Below are 2,154 nucleotides of genomic sequence, written 5' to 3' on the forward strand. Positions count from 1 at the left end.
GGAGGAACGCCCCCCCGATCTGAACCAGAGTGGTGTTCTGTTGTTGGACTTCTGTGCTTGTCATGGATTGTCAATAACGAACACCTTGTTCAAGCATAAGGGTGTTCATATGTGCTCTTGGCACCAGGACACCCTAGGCCACAGTTCGATGATCGACTTTGTCATCGTCTCATCTGATCTGCGGCCACATGTCTTGGACACTCGTGGGAAGAGAGGGGCAGAGCTGTCAACTGATCACTACCTGGTGGTGAGTTGGCTCCGATGGTGGGGGAGGATGCCGGTCAGACCTGGCAGACCCAAACGTATTGTGAGGGTTTGCTGGGAACTTCTGGCAGAGTCTCCTGTGAGACAGAGTTTCAACTCCAACCTCCGGGAGAACTTTGAACATGTTCCGAGGGAGGTGGGGGACATTGAGTCTGAGTGGACCATGTTTCGTGCCTCTATTGTCGAGGCGGCTTACCAGAGCTGCGGCCGCAAGGTTGTCGGTGCCTGTCGCGGCGGCAACCCTCGAACCCGATGGTGGACACCGTCGGTGAGGGATGCTGTCAGGCTGAAGAAGGAGTCCTATCGGACCTTTTTGGCATGTGGGACCCCAGAAGCAGCTGATTGGTACCGGCAGTCCAAGCGACATGCGGCTCGAGTTGTTGCTGAGGCAAAAACTCAGGCATGGGAGGAGTTCGGAGAGGCCATGGAGAACGACTTCCGCACGGCTTCGAAGCAATTCTGGTCCACCATCTGGCATCTCAGGGGGGTAAAGCGGTACGCCACCAACACTGTTTATAGTGGGAGTGGTGTGCTGCTGACCTCAACTCGGGATGTTGTGGGTCGGTGGGCGGAATACTTTGAAGACCTCCTCAATCCCACCGGCACGTCTTCCACTGAGGAAGCGGAGCCTGGGGACTCTGGGTTGGGCCCTCCAATCTCTGGTGCTGAGGTCACCGAGGTGGTTAAAAAGCTCCTCGGTGGCAGGGCCCCAGGGGTGGATGAGATTTGCCCAGAGTTCCTTAAGGCTCTGGATGTTGTAGGGTTGTGTTGGCTTACGCGACTCTGCAATATTGCGTGGACATCGAGGGAAGTTCCCCTGGATTGGCAGACCGGGGTGGTGGTCCCCCTATTCAAAAAGGGGGACCGTAGAGTGTGTTCCAACTACAGGGGAATCACGCTCTTAAGCCTCCCTGGTAAGGTCTATTCTGGGGTTCTGGAGAGGAGGGTCCGTCGGATAGTCGAACCTCGGATTCAGGAGGAGCAGTGCGGTTTTCGTCCTGGCCGTGGAACACTGGACCAGCTCTACACTCTCAGCATGGTCCTGGAGGGTGCGTGGGAGTTTGCCCAACCAGTCTACATGTGCTTTGTGGACTTGAAGAAGGCGTTCGACTGCGTCCCTCGGGGGACCCTGTGGGGGGTACTCTGGGAGTATGGGGTACCGGGCCCTTTGATACGGGCTGTTAGGTCCCTGTATGACCGGTGTCAGAGCCTGGTCCGCATCGCCGGCAGTAAGTCGGGCTTGTTCCTGGTGAGAGTTGGACTCCGGCAAGGTTGCCCTTTGTCACCGATTCTGTTCATAACTTTTATGGACAGATATCCTGATGCATGCTCAATAATCCAGGTAGAAAAATCTAAAAAAGTTAAATCTGGTCCTCTGGACATTCAAAAAAAAAAAACAAACAAAGCAAATCAACAAAAAAATGTAGAAACGTTTCGTCTCTCATCCGAGAGACTTCCTCAGTCTGAGGAGCTGTATTCAGCTCAGTCTATTAAATAGCACCGTCTCAGGGTGGATCAACCAGTTTTGCTGCTGACAACCAAAACCAGCTGATCACATGCTCAAGAAGGACCATCAGCATAACAATGGATCATTAGCACACTGATGGCTGTTTACTACTCACAGAGGGCTGAGTGATACTAGCAATCACAGCATTGTAAGAGGGGGACAGTTGAACTCGGAGGCCTCCACCCCTGTTTAATGATGGACGGTTTCTTTTCACAAAGATGGCCTCCTTTACTCCTCTCTCAAACCATCGTTCCTCTCTATCCAGGATGTGAACATCTTCATCCCTGAAAGAGTGACCGCTGGCCTGGAGATGAGCTGTTCAGTGTCAGGAGGGCTGTGATCAGTCTTACATCGGGGAAACAAAACAGCCACTGGCCAAAAGG

This window comes from Nematolebias whitei, chromosome 8 (assembly GCF_014905685.2).
Source record: "Nematolebias whitei isolate Nwh7 chromosome 8, NemWhi1, whole genome shotgun sequence".
NCBI lineage: Eukaryota > Metazoa > Chordata > Actinopteri > Cyprinodontiformes > Rivulidae > Nematolebias > Nematolebias whitei.